Raw genomic sequence first — 23,051 nt, 5'->3', positions numbered from 1 at the left:
GTTGGTTCTGATGGTGGTAGAATCTTCTGAGACTGAGAGGATAAGTTCCATGTCATCGGCATAGGATATGAAGTTGAGTCGTGGGAGCTGACGATGTTGGCCAGAGGTATCATCTACATATAGAAGAGGGTGGGACTGAGCGATGATCCTTGAGGTACCCCACAGATTATTTCTTTGGGTTCAGAGGTGAATGGATTTATGTGTACATTTTATGTTCTTCTGGTGACGAAGAAGGCAACCCATCTGATCCAAAGATTTTCTTAGTGATTGCTTATTGAAATTATAAATTCCCACTCCATCAAAAGAAGTAGCAGATATCCTAAAAGGAACATTAATTGAAGAAGAAATAGCTGAGACAATAAGCAAAGTATTAATTCTAAAGCTCGCAGAGAGGATGCTGATGATCAAAATATTTTTATGTGAATGAAAAGGGCCACTTACAAGATTATTCAATTACATACAAGTGGGTGGTAATATCCTGTGGTCCTTTCATAAAAGCATTTTGATATTTTTTTTAAAGTGGAAAGATTGAACAGATCCGACCACTTTTTGACCTATGACGTTATTGAGTTGTGGTTATAAAATACTGACCAAAATACTTGTAACAAAAATAATTTTTCATGGCCATTCCTTGATCCACCTGGATCAAAATGATTTTAATCAGTCATGTCAAATATCACTAATACTAATTTTGCCGCAGTAACTCATTACCCTTCTACTCACTTGACTGCAATTATAATGTTAGATACAGCGAAGTCCTTTGACAATGTGAGCTGGAATTTTATGTTAGCAGTTCTAAAAAGTAATGGTATTCCGGCCTAGCTTGAAGGTTTAGCCACTGGTCTGCATCAAAAAACCTTAGCTAACCTGGTTTGCAATAACAAACCTTTAAATGAGCTTTAAATTACATGTGGTAACAGACACAGATGTCCCACATCCTCTACTCTTTTGGGGTGTTTATACGGCTACTACCGATTCACTTAAATGCTGTATGGAGATTAAGCTGATTCTCCTGCCTGCAGACTACCAGACGAAAGCCTTACACCAATGATAGGCGCAATAATCAAATGTACGAACAGCTTTGTATGCTATGAAAGAATTACCACAAAAATTGAGATCTTATTGTTTAATGAAAGTCTGCAAGTTCTTCCCTCATTTCCATGTAATATTTACAATAAACAAATCCCAAATGTTAATTAGCAGCATGGCTCTGAGAAAATTATGAAAATCATCATAATCTTGATTACGCTCTGCTAATAAAATCTTTTAGGAAATGGAATTTCCTTCTGATTTAATAAATAAGAAGACAATTGCTAGTTAAAATTAATTTCTTAACCATTTTTCTATTTTTTCCCCCCCACTTATCTTTGCATAATGTATGATTATTTTTTGCTTGGCCAGACACACTAATACCTGGTGTAGACACTAAACAAGGATCAGATTAAAAAAATGCTCTTTCTCATGACGAAGGAGGTGTTGCTTTACTGGATGTTTGAGAATATTACACCACAATATATTTAATGAGCTACATAAAACATAATGATTAATGAAAATGAATGAAAGTTTTCTGAAACTTATGTTTGGAGAGAAATTCAGAGGCACACCTAATAAAATATTAATACTTCACAATACATAATGAGGCTGCTAGTGAACTTTGAAATCAAATCTATGACCACTCAATATCCCCAACTACGTAGACAACTACATATTCCTCAAATACACACAAGTACTGATAGAAACTAGCAGATGGAATATACTAGATATTGGAGAATTGGAAACTGATTAAACAATGGAAACAAGTAAATTGGGAGCCGCTGAACTTCAAGATAATATCACAGAGAGGTTGTTTTCAATTTTCTGATCTATAGATCATTACTACTCTCTAAGAAGCCACCTATTAGGAAATTGAGAATTCTATGCTCATAATGGAAACTTTCTTTGTGGATAATGCAGATTTAACATGATATGAAATAAGGCAAATATCGTCATGAGAGAAACATGTGAGAGGTGCCATCACTGGTGGACCACAATGCTACTCGTTTTATATACTTCAGGAGTATGAAAGTCCAGAGACCACGGATTAAATAAAGATCCATTTAAGTGAATACAGAACACATACATTACTTTCCTTGCAAAACTGGATTCTTGATGCAGAACTTTGTCCAGGATGTTACAATATGGGAAACAAAAGGAAAGCAAACTGTTATTTTTCCTGTTGTTGATTGAGGGGTGTTATCTGAGTGCCCAGGGCATCTGGCAACCAAATGTAGCACAGCACGCTTCTTCTGACTTACAAGAGATATCAATAATGAACTCAGCTTCTGGTTCATCCAAATAACCACACACATAAACATGCCAATCAATAAAAGTCACTTTTACTTATAAAATAGCTAGGTAAATTAGTTGTACCAGTGCTGGCTGAGTATTGTATCAGAGAGTTTGCACCCTACTATTGTTCATGGATATCCCTTTCAGATCGAGACTGCTTGCAAATACTTTGGCACCCTTGTATGCCCCTAAATACCGCAGCAGCTAAATTGCAGTGGGTTTAAGGAGTTAGCCCCAAATGATCCTATCCTTAGGTAGTGCAATATTTCAGGTCCTGCAATGGAGGACATGCTCACAGAACTGGGAAGCACATCAATGTCCGAACTGTGTTCATCATCTGCTCGGGTAATATCTTTTCAACAATACATGACAATATTATTTATCAATTGAAATATAGCATTTGTGGAGAACCATAAGCAGAATCAAAACTTTCTGGGCCCAGTTCCCAGGGACCTTCAGTTTATAGGTTAAAACCGCACTATTTTGAATTTATTTTTGCTAAGTGGTTCTTCGGTTAGTGGGTGTGCTGTTTAGACATTACTCTCCATTTTGAGATCTTGGAATGGGAAATAATGTGCCAGATACTATTCCTCATTCCAAGCAACATAAAAAGCATGTGAGTGACATTTGGTATTGCGATTTACACCCAAATTGAAATAACGTTTTGGGCGTTTGTTTCCAAATAGGAATATAGGCCCTTTTGTAATCAGTGCGTTGCCAGCTGTATATTCATATCACCTATTGCTATCATATATAAAATAAATTATATGCGAATGTCATATGAGCTAAGTTTAACTGAATAATATTGCATTTTCTCATTAATTTTATAAAACAGAAAATCAATGTGGCTTGTGAATAACTGATTTCATAATGTTTGAAATAAGCCTATATCTAAATAGCCGAAACGATAATCATGCTCAAAGAACAAGCTTTTTTTCCCAAATATTTATTGAGCAGTGTATAAGAAACATTACAGTGATAAAATTTACAGAAGATTTAAAACCACATTTTGATCAAAACATACAAATCCTGGATAAAACCGTTACCGTGAACATGCAAAGTGGATGCAAAAAAAGCATATTACAACGATCATCTGACAGGATACCCATTTTTCAACAGGAAGATTAAAAACCACATTTTATCAACATATACCAATCATGCATTAGACCAGTACAGAGAAAGTGCAGAATAAGTGCAAAAAAACCAAATTACAGCCATAATCTGGCAGAATACCTGTTTTCCAAATACACTTAAGTTAATATCCCAACTTTTTGCGCATATACAGTTCTAGCTTACTAAAGTGAACAAGTGTTAAAGTGCTATAGTCAAAAGGACTTCTAAATCGTCATAGTTTCAAGATTCGCTAAGTAATTCCAAGTCGCAGTGAACTTTTTTATAGCACCCACCCGCCTTGCATATGCTTTGTTGAATGTCCTGGTGCGTTTTATCTTGTTAAGCCAACTTGCATATGAAGGTGCTTCCACCGACCTCCAAGTTTGAAGAATTAGGGAGCATGCAACAAGGGAGGAATTAGCTAGAAAAGTCTCCTCTGCTTTTGTCAGGTTTGTCCCAGATCTTGTAATACTGAAGAGGGTGACCTTCTCCTCTGGATCTATCCTCTTCTGAATTGCCCGGCTATAGCCGAAAAAATCCTAACCCAGAATAGCCCTAACCGTAGACAAGTAAAGAATGTATGTAACCAACCCCCTTCCCTTCTGCCTGGCAACAAAAACATCTGTTCTGTACTTATCGATATTTCTTGTTAAGAGCTTTGGGTGTATAGTATGCCATCCACCAAAACAAAAAAGGCCATTCTTTTAAAATTGCCAGCTCTTAAGGCCTTACTCCCTAACATAGATATGGCCTGCCACTCCTGACTTGAAAAAGTGCATTGAGTTTACCGGGTTACTCTTTCTAAGAATTTCTCGACCAGTGGAGACACCCTTTGGGTGCACAAAAGACGGTACCAGTTGACTCCACTCTTACTTTTTCTCCAAATAGAGCGGTCACCAGTTTAGTCGGGCCCCACTAGACAAAAGATTCTAAAAAAAAAACAGGCTTACTCCGGTCGCCACATCTAATCTGAACCTCTTGCCAGGTAATTACTCTGTTCTGGATTAAAAAGTGCCCCAGCTCTTCTAGATCACATTCCTTCCAATTTCTAAGGTGACTAGATTGAATTTGGAGACCCAAGCTTTTACATTCGCCTAATTCCAGATAGTGAAACCCAGAAGAAGCAGCTTGCCTTAAAAGAACTGCAGTCTGAAGGAAGATTCCTGTAGAGTTTTATATCTAGTCCTCTTGGGGAATTTAGAGGTTTTTAGAAATGTCGGTATCTGCGAGACAGATTCCTGCCCCATATTATCCCCCAAAAAATTGTCTAATAGACCATTTGATGACAATAGACGAGCTGTTAAATCTAAAATAGCCACTTCATAATATGTACAAATTTGCGGTAATGCTAGCCCACCCTGATTGATATCAAGTTGTAGCGCAGAGAGTTTAACCCTGGGAGCTTTCTTACTCCAAACAAACTCTCTGAACATAGATTCGAGCTCTTTGAAGTAACTAGTATTCATTTTTATGGGTATATTTATAAACAGAAAAACAAGTAGAGGGAGTAGGACATTTTGAAAAGGGCTACCCGACCTATCAAAGTTGGTGGTAAAAGCAACAAATTATCCAACAGATTTTCAATTTTGCCCCGCATGACTTCGTAGTTCAATTTATATAACTGCCCGTATTGATTAGGGACATAAACCCCAATTGCCGTATTGGATCTGACTTGTGGGATTGCTGTTTGAGATTTGCAGGAGGAAAATGATTCTCAGTATTCAAAATTAGAATCTCAGTTTTGTTTTGGTTTATTTTATAGCCCCCAATCAATTCGAATTGACTAAATTCAGTTAAGACCTGGTCCAAATTCTGGCTCTCAGGACTGAGATATAAAATAATGTCGTCTACGAACAGCTTTAATTTTGACATGCCCAGAATCAGGGATCTAATTGCTACATTGTCACGGATTTTAATAGCCAGGGGTTCGATAAGAAAAAGTGAATATTAAAGGGGGAAGTGGGCACCCTTGTCTAGTCCCACGGTTTATATTTACTATCCCTACTTGATTTGCATTTATCACCAGCTGGGCATGGGCCCTCTGATAGATATTCCTAAGCATTTTTGTGACCTGAAGGGGAACACCGAACCTGCCGAGACCATAGAAAAGGGCGTCCCAATTAACCAGGTCAAGCGCCTTTTCGGCGTCCACCATCATAATTCATGCTGGAGTACTAATAATATTAAAAAAGTCAAGAGTCTGTATCAAAAACCCTGTGTTAGAAGACATCGACCTCCCGGTTTATAGTCAGCATTAAGAAGGCTGATTGGTCTATAGGAGTTGACGTCCTTGGGATTCTTACCCTTTTTCACAAAGCTATCAATAATGGCTTTCTTAAAGACTGAGGGAACGGCGCCACCAGTCCTTATATAGTTAAAAAGCTTTGTCAAGAAAGGGGTCCACTCCATTGTGAATGCTTTAAAAAAAAAATTATGGGCAGCCCTTCGTTTCCGCAGGTTTTCGCTCCGGCAATTGAATTCAGGGCTGCCGAGATCTCAACACCTGATATGTCGAGTTGAATCTGGTCCACGAGGGTATTGGATAACCTCGGAAGATTTACACCTTCAAAGTAATTTTGTATTAAATCTTGCCCGACCACATATTTGGTAGTGTAGAGCTGTAGATAATGCTCCATAAAAACTCGAGCAGTCCAATCCCTATCCATCCCTACTGATCCGGTCTTGGGATCTATGACCTCTGTAATTAAGGCCGCTTCCTGTCTGGTCTTGGTAGACCTAGCTAGCAATTTGCCAACCATTTGGCTTTCTTCATATAAGCGTTGTTGAAAAGCTCCGGGAGCTGTTAATTTCTTCTACTAGAAAAAAATTCCTTAACGCCTTTTTAGCCTTTTCAAGCTGACCCAGTGAATGGGCATTTCTCTGATTTAATGCACTTTCAACTGCCTGCTGGAGTTCAACTATTTTAGTGCGTCAAGTTTTAGACTGCGCAGTCAAAAGGTGATCATTTGCCCACGGACAGCCACCTTGAATACCCCCATACTGAAAATGGTTCTGCCGTCCCCTCATTTTGTCCTAAAATAGTCCAGTATCCACTCTCTTAAGACTTCTACCCATTGATGATCCTGGAGAAGGAGACGGTCCATCTGCCACCTGGATCTCATCCTCCCCCCTCTTCGATTTCTAGGTCAAGCCTGAGATAAAAAAGAGTGGTCCAAGAATGAATTGGCCCCAATTTCTACCTCTAAGAGGTTCATGGGCCGAGATGTTAAAACAAAATCTATTCGCGATGCTGTCTGGAATTGGCGGAAGTAGCAGGTATAATCACATGTTACCCGATTGGCTTTTCGCCATAGATCAATCAGCTGATAATCTTGTATTATGGCATCAAAGACTTTTTTAGTCTTTGGCTTCAGTTGTTTCTTATTTTTATTGGAAGTATCTTTTCTAAGGTCTTGGATGTAGTTAAAATCCCCTCCAAGAATGATTTGACCGGGGGCAAACTTATTTTATGCAAATGTTTTAAAAAATAATCTGCAAATCTGGAATGGATCTGCCACTCCAGTGACGTGAGTTAAATTTGTATTTGTATTTATGGCGGGCTTTTGATTCAGAACAAACTTATTCAAAGCCATATGAATTACTTATTAATAGGACCTGGAAAGGGAAACACTTTTTGAATAACACCATCATTGTTCTAATGTTTATCTGCCTTCTGTATGTTAAATATAATTTATCCCATCAAGAAAAAAAAACAGTGATTGCATTTTTAATTTCTAATTTGTATCCTTATTGTGGTAGAAATCATAAACATTTATAATACCCTAACTTAATAAAATCACCAGGCCCTGTCATTATCATTTGATTCTAACTGATTGTCAAGCTATTCACTAATTATTCAGCCTCTCTGACTAACTTTGTAAATAGATGATAGTATCAAGTGCTGGCCATTCCTTATGATGCTCCTGCATGAAAACATTTGATCATTTGCTAATAAATCTTCTGCAAGCTTTCAATAAAAATGAATCCCTCTGTAAGGACTTGGGTTGTTGCTTGGCTAGGGTGTAAGCAGCAACCACAATCCTTGTCAGGGTAAAGCTGTGCTCAACCCCCTCGTAGCTTGGCACAGAACAGTCAGGCTTAGCTTGCAGACAATGTGTAAAGTACACTTCAGACCATTCACTCACCAGAACAAGCACCCTTGTCTTAACCACATGTGGACTCGTAATTAAAAATTTCTATATTTTATTAGAAACAATGACATAATAAAACATTTCTTTATAGCAATCACAAGACAGTAAAATCTGCGCCCAATGTTATAGTTGTTGGACAGTTAGAAAATAAAGAAATTACAATAAACATACAGTAAAAATACATTAAACCAATTTCATCCTAAGAGTCATTTGTAAACACTGGGAGAACAGTGACCCTTCAGTCAGTTTCTCCGCTTGCGGAGGAACTGTTCTGATATCAAGGATTTCTATAGACATGCGGAGACCATGAAACAGAAATTCAAGGAAAGAGGGTACCCTAAAAAACTAATTTCACACTCCTTCAAACGTGCCAGATTTTATGACAGAGAAGCTATGCTTAGCAATACTGTCAAAGAGAAAAAGGAATCTGACAAAGTGGTCTTTGTAAGTAATTTTTCCCACATCAGTAACCGTATCAAGAATGTCATCAATAGCAATTGGCATATTATTAATAATGAGGAAGAACTCAAGTTGGAAAGACCCATTTTTGCTTTCAAAAGAAACAGGAACTTGAGAAACGAACTGGTCCATACGTATAGAGAGAACAGGGGCAAAGTACAAAGCACGTTGGACAGAGCTATTGCCATGGGAAACGCAAAGTGTGGCACATGTAATGTCTGTTCACTATGCATTGAGTCAGGTAGTTTGGAATACAATGGACACAAGGTATCCTCCAGATCCCTTAACAACTGTAGGAGTAAAAATATTGTATATTTCCTTAAATGTCCATGTGAGAAAGGTTACGTAGGGGAGACAGGCAGGGAGCTTAGAACCAGACTCCAAGAACACCGCTCCGCTATTAGAACTAAGAAAGTCAATGCTCCCCTAGTCACCCATTTTATTGAAATGGGCCACAACGAATCTGACTTAAAATGGTTTATCCTCGAGAAGATATGGATGGGGCCTCGCGGAGGCAACATGGAACAAAAAAGAAAAATCAGAGAGCAATGGTATATCTCTCTTTTGAATACAGTGAGAAATGGTCTGAAGTCGAGGGAGGAATGGGATCGTTTGATCAGATAACGGTTCCTTCCCTCACGAGTTCTTCTGAATATTAAGGTCCGTCATTGTGCTTAGATTCTGCTCTATAGATGCTGCCCTAAGAGATTCTTTCTAAGATCTCTCTATAGAAAGGAACTCGCCTCGTACTGTTCTCTGACATATACCAGGAATACCCTTAATTGATTTTGGTATATCCTGAACTCTGGCTCTTCGAATATACTGTTGCACTTATTAGGGTTTTTAGGAATTTGATGCTGTTGAAGGGAGTTTGCGTTTACAAACAACGGGTCTTTAATCCTTTTTCTTGCCCTGACTCGTGCGCACAGCATGGAGTGTGAAGGATAGTAATGGTTAGCAATAACGATAATAAAATTGCTTGCCTTTCTTTAAGTAGAGGGGTTTTGCGATTCGTGTTTTACTCCGTTTTGGATTCAGTTTTGAACATTACCTTGTCGCAACCTGTTAAAATCCCTTATTTAGAGTGAGGGTGTCGACTTTGGTACGATTGGACTATGTACCTTTATTGGTCACTCAAAGATGGCCGCCATGTATGCCATTGGAAAACCTCAGTTTAAATAGCTCTCTGTAGGCTGATATCGACCTCGCTTTTGATTTTCTACGAGGCTGCATCGTATCGGCGTTTGTATATATAGGCCAACGGTTCTCTTTGTTTGGTATTTTTGAAGGAGGACGGTAGATGGGTTTTTGTTTTCACTTGGCTCGCCCCGTCCTTACTTTTCTATACACCAATGGCTAACTTTTGGCAGTCAAAGATGGCCGCGTCTTTAGGTCTCTTTTCGCGGTCATTTTTCTAATGTTTCACAGCTGAGGTTGATTGAATGCCCCGCCCCGAGGAGCAGGGGGTATAAGACAGCTCTCTCTTTTGCTCATTTAGATACGCGCTTCACTGGGGACCAGGTCAAGGCTTCAAGATTTCCACGTGCTGCAACGGGGTGAGTGTAGTTTATTAGGGCAAAGTTAGCTTTCTGGTGTTACCTCTGGAAATCCACTGACTAGCAGATATTTAAGATGAAGTTTCAGCGTTTTTTGAGTTTGCCAAAAAAATGGTAAAAAGAACCTAACTGTTGGTGGCACAATAGCCAGTGTTTGTTTTAACAGTAATTTTTTGGGACTAAATATAATTAATTTCCACATGCCACCAACAGGTTAGAAGTAGCCATTATAGGATAGAAATAGGTAATATATGTGTATACTACAGCTGAGTCTATCGAAATCTATGGACACAGGATTGAAACAATAAGTGATTTAACTCATACAATCCCCTCGTCTTATTTTTTACCCCTTATAGAAATCTTTGGAATCTCGAGAATACTTGTGTACCGAGATCTAACCAAATACATCAGCCAATGAAGTATGGATATTTAGGACGAATATGTTCTTAAAAGAATAGAGTATTTCCTTACCCCTGAGACAAGCTTTTGGACGGGATTGTTCCCTATTTTCAGTAAGTGGAACCTATAGACTATGCTGTTCTTTGGGGCTGGGGGTTGGTCCTTATGATATTTATGTTTGGACTTCTCTTACAGTTTTAGCCGGTCCCACCTGTCCTATACTATGAGCGCACTTTAAAACGGATACACAGGATGGCAGGTATATATAACAAGACAGACATTAGGGCATTTTATCCTCCTTTAGTAGGCTCAAAGGTGAGGCTATAATTATATCCGATTCTATTTTTTCAGATTAAGAGGTGTGTTCCCTTATATATCCTATGAACCTACCGCACTCCCGTTAAAGAGAAGTAAGGGAAGGAATCCTCTAGTACCTACCGCTTGGATGTACTGGCTAGAATAGAAGGTAATATCCCTCACTTAATAGAAACCTAGCTGTTCTATTCAAATAAGAAGAGCGCATGGATGATGTGTGGTGAATAAGCTATGTTAATGATTGGGAGTACATGTGTGGTTGTGGTTGATGAATCACCAGGAGAACTACACTTCTCTTTCCTATAATGGATTCTGCTGCCCCTGTTAGAGTTTGGAAACTGGTATAGGGATTTTTATTAAATTGTGGACACCCATATAAGGTTTTTATAAAATTGTTGACACCCATGTATGGCGTGTATAGATGTAAATCACAATTGGACAAATTGTATATTAGAGATGGGTATATTAAATGTATGTCTTTTTTGATTTTGAAAGCCAACTTTTATGATTTGTCTAGATTCTTTATATTGTGGGAGACCATAATTAACTGTCCTGAAGAAGGTGGTCTTCTATTTTCTGTTTTCCACCGAAACGCGTCGACGCAACTTTAAAGTAAAGGAGACTATAGATCGGAATGACATCTGTTCTCCGGAGAATGCAAACACTAAGTATCTAGTGTAATGAGAATAGTTGATCTAGATCATTTGTCTTCCTTTGTTTTTTGATTAGAAAGCATCTTTCTTACTTGTGTTCTCCCAGTGTTTACAAATGACTCTTAGGATGAAATTGGTTTAATGTATTTTTACTGTATGTTTATTGTAATTTCTTTATTTTCTAACTGTCCAACAACTATAACATTGGGCGCAGATTTTACTGTCTTGTGATTGCTATAAAGAAATGTTTTATTATGTCATTGTTTCTAATAAAATATAGAAATTTTTAATTACGAGTCCACATGTGGTTAAGACAAGGGTGCTTGTTCTGGTGAGTGAATGGTTGGGTGTGGGTAAGAATCTTTTAGTTCACCTGATGATGTGCCAAATAGGGGAATTCTTCTCTTGACTTTTGTCTATTGGTGCTCTACCCCTATTTGTGGCAAAGAGCCCCTCTCTTTTACGTTGTTATAAAGTACACTTCAAACAGTAAGACAGTGAAAACACCACGCAATAAGAATCCCATACCAAGTTAGGATAATAGATCCTAATTTAATTAATAAAGCAACACCAAAATGACAAAAAGCCCAATACGTAGAACCGGAGATATCTCCGGTTCTACGTATTGGGTTTTGTCATTTTGAATTTGAAAGTTTTTAGGTAAAATAGTGCCAAAAGTCATTAAGCGATCTCTGTGGAAATCTGGTCGCACCAGGTGGGGATAAAGTCACAAGTTCAGGCTGCCCTGATAGTGTGTCGACCTATTTAACCTTTCTTCTTATCAAGAAATCTATTGCTTCAGTGCTATTACTGAGACTACAGGGACCCTGTTGGGCCCACTGAAAAGAGAACCTTAAATCCTGGTTTGCAGAGGGTTGTGTGGATCTGTGTCGAAGATGCGCTGCGCAGCGATGCATCGGCTCTGAGATGTGGTGCAGCTGTTGTGTGAGGTCCTGTTGTATCGAGATTGAGGATCCCGCCGATAAGGGCTTACGATGCGAAGTCCAGAGTCGGGGCTGTGTAGCACAGTTGGGAAGATGCATCGATTCTGAGGAGCTACAAGGCTGCGATTTGCAGTCCAGCGTCGAGGCTGCCGTCGAAGAGATATGACATCTTATTATTCAAATTTACACTCTTTGGTCTCCAAAGAAAATCGTCCGCCCTGTATCCACATGCTATGAACCATAAGTTACATGTTAACCTGCAAAAAAGACGAAACCAAGATGATGGTGAACTGGGACAGAAACCACAATTCTTAGGCCCTTATTAAGAGTCTATCAATCCATTGACCACCAGACTCACTGTGGTGGTCTCCTGACCACTCTATCATGACTAGTTGGGCATCCCTGGGACCACTTCAACTATGGAAACCGTAATTCCCTGGTGGCTGCACTGTGGTCCTGAGGCTGCAATATTGCTGGCAGGACTGCTGTGGTCCCGCCAAGCATATTACGAGTTACCTCTCCAGCACAGAGTGCCAAAGAACCGCCTGCCAGACAAAAACTCCTCATCTGGCGGGCAGTCGCAACACAGGTTTGGCAGTGCAGGAGTGGGACAGTCCCACTCCTGCACTGCCAAACTCATAATAAGGCCCTATTATGAGACAGGCGGCCATAGACCACCTTACTCGAGGTGGCACCCTACTACGACTAAGGTGCTGGCCACCCTGTGACCGCCACAACCGTCGCAACCATAGCAACCTCCAGGGAACCGCCTTTCCCTGGCAGTTGCTCAGCGGTCCTGATGGTGCAATATGCTTGGCGGGACTTCAGCGGTCCCGCCAACCATATTATGAGTTTCCTCTCCATCACGGTTTTCAAGGTGGTGAGCCCACCATGAAAACTGTGGCAGAGAAGAAACAAAGGGGACCCTACAGGGACCCCTGGTGCCACACGCCATGTGGATGCACATAGGTAGGCACAACATGTGCCCCCCTCTGCGCATATACCCCAGTACCTGCACAGCATGGACTGCAGCAGTCTATGCCATGCAGATACTGCCTTTGACATTCCCATTGTGGCATCTATTTCATAGGCACTGCCCTGGGAACGCCAAAGAACTGCCCACCAGACCAAGAGAAAACTCCTAATCTAGCGGCAGTTCCTACATGGGGTTTGGTGGTGCGAGAGCTGGGCGGTCCCGCTCCCACACCACCAAACTCATAACGAAGCCCTTAGAATGGACTGAGTAACTATACTAGAGACCATCTATAAATACCTTTCATTTCATTTAAGGTTGTTGCTCTTTTGAAGCTTATCCTTGTGGTTACATTTAGCTACAGATCGTGCTAAACCCACTTGAGTAAGTACAAGACTTTCATGTTCCTTTACTATCTTGGACAAATAGAATCCTAAAACACTACTTAAAGCCCATACTTCAAAATGAAAGCCCTTGCATTTTATGGGGTGAATATATGTAATGGTCATGGGGAAAGTCCAAGGGAGGTGTTGCAAAGCATTCTTCTCAGTTAGTAAAGTATGCCAATTGAGAACATACATCAAGATTTAAATCTAGAATGTTAGATTATAGAATCAGAGATATGCCAAGATGGTACTAATATGGTATAATATGCAGTAAGCAGTCCACTGATCCTAAAAAGTATAAAATTCTATAGCTCGGATTACGAGTTGCACTGTGCTGCAAAGGTGGTAACTCAGCACCTGAAAATATGAGTAACATGTGAAACCACCCCAAAAGTGTCAGGCAATTCTGAGTCAACCTCACAGAATGAGGAATGACTGTGTGACCCCAGGTATTCCAGATGGAAAGCCACACAGCATTACTTTTTGTGTTGAGATTATCACATTTATCATTTTCTCAGAGCAGCTGGAAAGTTAAATGGGGGCTGGCATGACTGTCTGATTCATATGTGCTTGGGAGGATAGGAGAGGGCAGGAGAAGACATTGCTTTACAGGGGAGAGAGTTACATGTCCTTGGAATGCGTTTGGGAGGGCACCAGGTTTGTGGCTGGAATGCATGTGAGCCCATTTCAAACAGAAGTTTACTGGCTGAATTTACCATCTTGCAAAGCTGGAGCCTTTGTTCATGGATCTGGTAATTTAGATTTGGGAACAACGGCTCACTCATGATTGACCAAAGTGTATTTCCACACCGAAATTTCACTCCACTGATCTTGTTATTGAGGCCCATGTCTTTTTTTATATTAATATGGGCCAAATTACAATGTCGGTCGGAGTTTCCTGCGGTTTCGAGAATGACCGACCTCAGGTCGGGCGGTCCGAAACCACAATTACATGTGACTGCACATGGTGCGTTGGCAGACTCTCGTTTCCCTATGGGAGATTGTGAGGCGGTCGGAAATCGGCTGCAGCACAAGCTCCCATAGAGAAATGGGAGCCACTGTAAATCCCAGCACCATTTCGCACGCACCCCATGGTGCCTGCCACATGGTGCAGGGATTTACAGTCTCAGCCCCCAACCGGAGGTCCTGTAAGAAAGGGGATCATTGCTAGGGAGCCCCAAAATCACTTTCCGACAGGATTTACATGTCAGAAATCCAGACATGGAAAGCCTGTCAGAACCCGACATCATAATCCTGACAGTGGAAACGCCCCCATGCTTATGGTGGCAGTTCTGACTGGGCGACGGACTCCATGAGCCCGTCGGAAGCCAGCCGGAATGACCGGCTGGTTTCAATTCCAAATGCTGCAATCGTGATACGGCAGTCAGAATTCAAACCATGGATGCCGGTTTGAAAGCCTCCGACCTGTGGTCGGACGCTTCATGACCGACATGCTAATGAGGGCGTGTCAAGTGCTATCTAAGTCATGTAGACCTCAACTAAATTGGGGCTGAAAAAGCTTATACAAAGTTGTGAACTCGACCATGAGCATTGCATAAACATAATTATTCATTTTTATGAAACAGCACTGGTTGGTCACACAGAAAATGCACATCTAAAATAATGCATACCAATTATGTTGTCTTATTTTTTTTTTATTGGATTGGCAACATTTTTCCATGTGAAGAAACTTTCCTTCAAATCTTTGAATTTGGGTGACACATTGCACGTTTCCACATGTTATTCAGACAAAATATTAAAAAAAAAATTATGCTAAATATCATGATGCAAGAATATCATTGTCAAGAATATTGATTTAAGGTAAGTAATATGGAAGTCATTAATATAGTTAAAAAAAATGTAGGGGCCTATTACAATCTCGGTCGGAAAGACTCCTGTCCGAGGTGGAAGGTTTTCCGACCCAGATCATATGTTTCAATTCCGAACGCCTGATTACAATCTAGGTGGTCAGAATTTAAGCAAGCCAGTCATTCCAGCTGAATTCCGATGGGCTCAAGGAGCTTGATGGCCAGTCAGAGACTGGCCCGTAATCCCAATGGATGGCGTTTCCGCCACTGGAATTATGATGCTCGGTTTCTGAGAGGTTTTCCATGCCGGACTCTCCAACATGGAAAGCCTGTTGGTAAGTGAGTTTAAGGGCCCCTAGCAGGGCCCCGTTCTCTTTGAGGCCTCCGGTTCGGGCCGAGAGGGCACTATGGTGGCCCGCTGTTGATCCCTGCACTGTGGCAGGCATGCTGAGGTGAAGACAACCTCTGATTTCCCTATGGGAGCATTTGCTACGGCTGGTTTATAGCCGTAGCACAAGCTTCCATAGGGAAATGTGAGTATGCAACCGCAACATGTGCGGTAGCATCAGAATTAGGCATTCGGGACTGCCAAGCGGAGGTCGTTTCGTCTCCATTCCGCGATGATGTCGGTCTGAGGCAACCCCGACCAACATCATAATCAGTCCCATCATTGTTAATAATATTGTTTTTTAATTATTGTTACGCATTTTAGTATATAATTTAAAAGCATATGCTGTAATTTTTTTGCATAATTATTGTTTATGTTCCTTATCTTAGCTGTTACATTTTTAGTAGTTAATCAATTAAATGTAACACATGTTTGTGATTTTTAGAACCATAGCGGGTTGTGGGTATATAGGAGTGCAGGAAGTAAATTCATTATAGTTCATTAATAATTAGTATTTAATTAACATTAATTATTTAATTAGTCATTATTTATTTATTTCTGTTAAGTGTGCAATTAATTTTTTCTAAGTTTCATTTTAGGGGTGGGTTGTGGAGTTTCTTGAGGTATAGGGTGTGAGGTAAATTAATTATAATTAATTAATGAAAAATGTGGTTTTAATTAATATGGATTATTTAATTGCTAATAAATTATGTTAATAGTGCAACTGTTTTTTTTTAAGTTACATTTTAGGTGCGTGTTGTAGACTTTGTAGGGGCATAAGGTGGGAAGTAAATTCATTTTAATTAAGTAATAATTAATTTTTAATTGCTATTAATTATTTTATTTACAATTAATTATGTTAATCGTGTAAATAATTTTTTGCTACGTTAAATTTTAGGAACAGGTTGTGGGTTTTGCAGAGGTATTGGGTGGGACGTAACTAAATTAGAATTATTTAATAATGTATTTTTTGTTAATAATACATTTTTAAATAATATTAATTCTTTTAATGAAAAATAATTATGTAAATTGTGTAATATATTAAACGTTTCTTTTTCTGGGTGTGTGTTGTTTTTGTAAATGTAAAGGGTGTTTAGGAAATTAAGTATACTAAATAACAAAGTTCATTTATAAAAATTATACAAATAATTAATAATTATACAAAATATGCAAAAATAAATGATTTTTTATATGATGTATAATAATAATAATAATAATAATAATAATAATAATAAATCATTTGTAGAGCACCTGGCTACCCCAAAAGGTGTGTCCCTGCGCTGGAAGCATGTCAGCAGGAGTGATTGAGACTGCAGGGTTAATGTTTGTACAGCCAGGTTTTTAGCCCTCTGCAAAAGGCTGGTTCATATTTCTCAGCGTGTAGCCAGAAATGGAGTGTGGTTCAATTCTTAGCTGCTAAATAGCCAAAAGATCGAGCGCCCATCCCAGCTTTCCTTATCCTGGGGATCTTGAGTAAGCATGCTCCTGTCGAACTCAGCTGGCGGCTGGGATTGTGCGGGTGAGAAAATCATGCAGGTAGCTGGGGCTTTTCCCATGTAGGCTCTTATGACAGAAACACATGTCTTTAAAGAGAATTCTTTTCTTGATAGGCAGCCAATGGAGGGAGTCAAGAGCTTTTGTCATAGAAGCACGACTAGGTAGATTAAGAATAAAGAGTTTAGGAATGAGCCACCCTCCTAGGTTTTTAACCTCGGCTTTGGGCTCAGGGATTGGCCCCAGTGTTTCGGGCCACTACGCTCAGTCCTAGATGGAAGGGGATTTCCCGACAATCATGACCTCTGTCTTGATACCATTCAATTTAAGGCTGTTGTTTGACATCCATTGAGACAGGAAGAAAACTTTAGTGCTGATTCACCAGAGTCTTGTGCTAGGGTCACCACAAGCTGTGTGTCGTCGGCATACGACACCATGGAGATCTTGTAGTTGTCCATAATCTTAGCCAATGGTCCAATATACAGATTGAAAAGGGTGGGACTCGGAATAGATCCCTGTGGGACCCCTTGGTGTAGTGGTAGGGTTTTGGAGCAGTGGGGAGTTTTGTCCGATTTGGAAACTACGATCTTCCAAAAAAGACCGCATCCACTGTAATGCTGCCCCATCCAGACGGCACACCCCTAGACGTTAAATGAGAAGCTAGTGGGATACCATGTCTAAGGCGGCACTTAGGTCTAGCAGGACCAAGGTCACCGTCTGACCGGCGTCCGCCCGTCTCCGTAAGGTCTCTGTTGCAAAAAGGAGAGCGGATTTGATAGAGAAGGATGCTCTGAAACCTGACTACGTCGGATGTAAAAGGTTATGTGTGTTGATATGTTCCACTAATTGTTTGTTCACAACCTTTTCAGCGAGTTTAGATATGTAGGGGAGCAAGGAGATGGGACACAGGTTATCCAGTAGCTCGGGGTTGGTTGAGGGCTTTTTCTTTAGAGGTATGACAATCGCATGTTTCCATGCCATCGTAACCTCTCCACATTTGAAGGATGCGTCTATTAGTTGTTGTATTTTGGGTATTATCAGTTCAATGCCCTCCTTTATTCTGTTTGGTGCCTCTGGGTCATCGGGAAAGCCAGATTTGATTTGTAAAGCCATTTCCTTGAGCACCAGTGCAGGGGGGGGGAGAAACTCGTGCAAGGGTGACAAGCTCAGCTCATTACATTCCTCTTTAGGTTTAGTAAGGCCATAGCGGGCTTCCTCAGGGAAGGAGTTGTATATAGTGGATACTTTTTGAAGGAAGAAGTCTGCAATTACGTTGCATCGCTCTTCAGAGCTGCTGGGTGTCGTGAGTGTTCTCTGCAGAGACGAGAGCTCTTTCAGAGTGGCGTATAGTTCCTTAGAGGAATTTTCTGCCATGTCAATTCTCTCTTTATAGTACATGGAGCGCCTCTACTTGAGGAGGGAGTGGTATTTGTTTTGTGCAGTCTTATAAGCTTCTTTCGACTCTTTGGAGAAAGCTATTCTCCATTTTCGCTCTGGGCGTATTAGGTGTCATTTGTTGAATTTGTAGGAATAAATGGTGGGAAATTGAGATTTAATTTTGAAAATGATGGATGTAATCATCTATTTATATATATATTTGGTGTGTGTTGATTTCTTTGTATCGATAAAGGGTGGGGTGGTACTTAACTACAATTATTTTAGGTATAAATAACTATTAGCAAAATTGTAGCTAATATTTAATTATTTTACATGTTTACATAATATTATTTTAATGAAGACTTTTAGATATACATTGTGTACTTTGTTGAAGTGTAGGGTAGAACGTTACTTAAGTAATAACACATTTTAAAATAGGTAACTATTTTTTTAATTATGTTATTTATTATTGTATGTGTTATTTGTGTTGTTTTTTTAAATGTAATTAATATTGTATTTATTAGTTGTTATTATTTTGAAAATATAGTTTGTATTTTAAATATAATAATATTTGTAGTAATTTATATGTATGTATTAATTTAATGTGCATTTTTGTTATTTAAATATACATATAAATGTATATATTTATATTTATTTTTTAACATATTTCTTTCTTTATAGTTTACTAAGTTTTTGAAAATATTTTATTATCCTGAAGTGAATTAGGGGCTCATTATGATGGGGGGCAGATATCAGTCATAATGGTGATGGGACCGGCCGCCAGACGTGGCGGTCCCACTAGCCCAATTAGGATGCACCCGCCATATTGGCATGCGCATTCTGTCCATTGCGAACGGTGCTGCAGGCTGCAGCACTGTCCGCAATGGTAAAAGGGCATGCACAGCATTTCCCTGCGCCACCTGGCAGACACCACGCGGTGCCTGCCACATGGTGCAGGGAACTGCAGGGGGTACCATGGGTACCCACCAAGTGCACCCCGCCCCCACCGGGGACCCGCAACAGGCCCCCAAAGCCAATCCTCGTCATCCTTTCCATGGCGGTGGTGATCGTTACGCCCTCCTAATCAGCCCCTTAGTTTGTTTCTAATGTTGCACTGACTGGAGTTGGAATAGTAAATTTCACACCTTCAAAATCTAACACTTTCCCTACTGTTGCACTGACTGGAGTGGGAATGGTAGATTTTACCCCTCCTTAATCCAACACTTTCCTTACTGTTGCACTGACTGGAGTTGGAATGGTAAACTTTACCCCTGCGCAATGCAACACTTTCCTACTGTTGCATTGACTGGAGTGGGAATAGTACATTTTACTCTTGCAGCAATCCAACACTTTCCCTACTCTTGCATTGGCTGTAGTGGGTATAGTAAATTTTAACCCCTCTGCAATCCAACACTTTTCCTACTGTTGCACTTAGTGGAGTGGAGTGGGAATACTAAGGAGTCGATTCCGATCCGTTAAAAATTTCCCCTGTACGAATCGTATCCGTTTTTTTTACCGTACGAATCGTACAAGTCCCGTACAAACTGGCAAGTACGATTCGCATGTTAAAAAATCCATACGAATCGCATTGGGAAAATACCCCGACACGTCCTCGGGTCGGAAATAGTGTCCGACACGTCCCTGGACATTTTTACCTACAAATCAGGAAACTTAAGTCCGAGCGCGCAAGTACGATCCATCCCGTCCGTCCGAATGCACAACCGTATGGAAAAAACACAGTACGGTGCGAACTCCCATAGCAACTATGGAGACGTCCAAATAGTTGCCCGCATACGCGCCGAACACCCCCCCAGCACACCCACCATGTACGCGCCATACCCCAGCACCCCCCCTTGTCCGCGCCGTACCCCCACCCCGTAGGTACGGAGCGTACCACCACCCCCGTAGGTACGGAACGTACCACCACCCCCGTAGGTATGGAGCGTACCACCACCCCGTAAGTACGGAGCGTCCCATCACTCCGTAGGTACGAGGCGTACCCCCACATCCCCTATGTACGGTGCGTTACGCGCTGGGGGGGTCCACAGCGTACCTACGGGGGTGGTGGTATGCTCCGTACCTAGGGGGGGGAGTGGGGGGGTACGCTCCGTCCATAGGGGGGGCTGGGGGTACGGCACGTACATACGGGGGGCGGGGCGGGTGTACGGCACGTACATACAGGGGCTGGGGGTACGCACCGTCCATACGGGGTGGGGGCACACACCGTACCCCCAGCACCCCGTATGTACGCCCCGTACACCCAGCCCCCCATGTACGCATCGTACCCTGGGTTCACGTATGTACGGCATGTACCCCCAGGCCCCCACACCCTGCCCGTGCCTGTACGCACCCTACCCGAGGCCCCTACACCAGCACCCTCAACCAGCCGTGCGCATGTACGAGTCGTACCAAGCCATAGCAAATGTGAGCACTGTACAACAACATGGCCGATGTACGCACCGCACAGACGCGAAAAACACACGTACTGAACCAGGACACTGCCAAACACCACAAGGAGAGTCAATTCGAATCGCACAACACCACACAACACGTCCAACAAGCCCAAATACACCCAATACACTAACCTGCAACAGCCAAACAGGTAAACAGAGGCCCAAAACACAACCACCCCTTATAACACACCCACCCAAAGTTCAAACACAGCCACACCCACAAATGGACCAATAAAAAGGGCCCACACACACAAACCATGAGCCTTTGCAACAGACCCACTGCTGCCAGACCCCACAGACAACCCACAGCACCAGACTTCAACCTTTACTACACCTTACACTTGCACACCTTCACACAACCACCTTCACAAACACCCCCTCATCATATTCACACACACACCTTCACAACCCCACACACACACCCACAACCACCCACACCCACACCCCACACCATGCCCACAGACAGGAATCCAAAGTTCACAACAGGGGAGCTGGAGATCCTTGTCAACGAAATCATCAGAGTCGAGCCACAGCTCTTTGGAACATTGGTCAGACAGACCAGCGTATCTGAAAAATCAGCCATGTGGCAGAGGATCATCGAGAGGGTGAATGCTGTTGCGCCCATCAGAAGGACCAGGCATGAATGCCAAGCCAGGTGGTACGATCTGCGGAGGACGGTCTGCCGCAAAATGACCGACGAACACAACCAGGCTAACATCACTGGAGGTGGGCTGGCCCGCAGACCGGTACACTACCATCCCTGGGAGGAGAAGGTGATGCGCACGCTGCCGCCGGTGGGAGTACACGGACTAGAAGGATTTGCCGACCCTGGTGAGTGCACAAACAAATCACCCCACATGGGGGGAACCGCGTCCACATCCCAACTCCCGATAATGCACGCAACTACCCCAAAGCCATCCCCGGACGCAACCACATTCCAACAACACGCACATGCCACTATCGGCACCATGCCCCATGCACCAAGCAAGGCCATGCCAAGTCACAGGCCACACAAAACACCAACACAAGACAGGATGTCCGTGATGCCGGGAGGGGGGCCTCCAAAATCACATTGTGCAACTCAGAAGCAGACACCAATGCCCTCAGCCCATATGGCCTAGGGCAGAGCTATACAAACAGTGTGTCCCGATACTGTACTGTGTCGCCTGCAAATGGCGGCCGCGTCGCAGGATGACATGGGTATGAAGGCCCAATTCGCACATAACAGCAGCTAATGAAGAGACAACACTGTGAAAGAGTGTCAGCACACACCGCCGCTGCAGCGCAGACTCAGAGACACTCTGCCCAATGGGGTCCGGGAGATTCTATACAAAGCCACATGAACAAGCCAATGGCCTTTGAATGACCAGCAAAGTATGTGTGCCCAGGAAGCTGGGCTGAGGTGACAGAGAGTGACAGACAGACGGAGGGAGAGGGAGAGAGAGGGAGGGAGACCGAGGGCGACAGAGGGAGACAGACAGAGGGAGGGGGAGGGAGAGAGAGGGAGGGAGACAGAGGGCGACAGAGGGCGACAGAGTGCAACAGAGGGTGACAGACAGACAGAGGGAGAGGGAGAGAGAGGGAGGGAGACAGAGGGCGACAGAGGGAGACAGACAGAGGGAGGGGGAGGGAGAGAGAGGGAGAGAGAGGGCGACAGAGAGAGACAGACAGAGGGAGGGGGAGGGAGAGAGAGGGAGGGAGACAGAGGGCGACAGAGGGAGACAGACAGAGGGAGGGGGAGGGAGAGAGAGGGAGGGAGACAGAGGGCGACAGAGGGCGACAGAGGGTGACAGACAGATGGAGGGAGAGGGAGAGAGATGGAGGGAGACAGAGGGCGACAGAGTGCAACAGAGGGTGACACACAGACGGAGGGAGAGGGAGAGAGAGGGAGGGAGACAGAGGGCGACAGAGGGAGACAGACAGAGGGAGGGGGAGGGAGAGAGAGGGAGGGAGACAGAGGGCGACAGAGGGAGACAGACAGAGGGAGGGGGAGGGAGAGAGAGGGAGGGAGACAGAGGACGACAGAGGGAGACAGAGTGCAACAGAGGGTGACAGACAGACGGAGGGAGAGGGAGAGAGAGGGAGGGAGACAGAGGGCGACAGAGGGCGACAGAGTGCGACAGAGGGTGACAGACAGACGGAGGGAGAGGGAGAGAGAGGGAGGGAGACAGAGGGCAACAGAGGGAGACAGACAGAGGGAGGGAGGAGGGTGACAGAGGGAGGGAGAGAGAGAGACAGAGGGAGACAAAATCAC

Source organism: Triturus cristatus, chromosome 1_2 (genome assembly GCF_964204655.1).
Source record: "Triturus cristatus chromosome 1_2, aTriCri1.1, whole genome shotgun sequence".
Classification (NCBI taxonomy): Eukaryota; Metazoa; Chordata; class Amphibia; order Caudata; family Salamandridae; genus Triturus; species Triturus cristatus.
Note: the sequence above shows the minus strand (reverse complement) of the source record.